This window comes from Octopus bimaculoides, chromosome 27 (genome assembly GCF_001194135.2).
Source record: "Octopus bimaculoides isolate UCB-OBI-ISO-001 chromosome 27, ASM119413v2, whole genome shotgun sequence".
Lineage (NCBI taxonomy): Eukaryota > Metazoa > Mollusca > Cephalopoda > Octopoda > Octopodidae > Octopus > Octopus bimaculoides.
Window position 1 is genome coordinate 15,324,391 of NC_069007.1, and position 686 is coordinate 15,325,076.

Consider the following 686-nt stretch of genomic DNA (forward strand, 5'->3'; position numbering starts at 1 on the left):
TATATATATATATATATATGTATATATATAGACACAGATATGGATGAGTATTTGTTTATGAAAGCATGTGTGTGTGTGTAAAACTAGAATCGCATATAAAAGTATACTGGGATATATATATGGTTTACGCACATATGTTTACATGCATCATAACATATATGCAATGGTATACACATACATATACATACATACACATATATACTTGCACAAGTATATATATATATATATATATATATATATATATATATGCATGGAGATGTTATTACAAAAGGTCAGGATAAATAATGTGATGTCAATTAAGGTGTACGAATGTATGAATATATAATTATATGCATTAGATATAGTGTGTATATATAACGGACATATATAACGTACCCCCAGACACCTCTTTCGATGTCTCCACAATACTCTATCTGTATCTCTTATTGCACATACAGACATAGACACACACACACGTAGGCACGCTCATAGACTTAGACCCTTACACGTATAGGTACCTATACAAATACATATATATAAATCAAGGCTAATGCACACTTTTATGCGCACCAGTAATTAGCTGGAATTCTATGGCCCTCACACGGACACACACACAAACGCATATATATATATATGCGTTTGTGTGTGTGTCTATGTATGAGTAAATGGACAGCATATATATATATATATATATATATATATATATA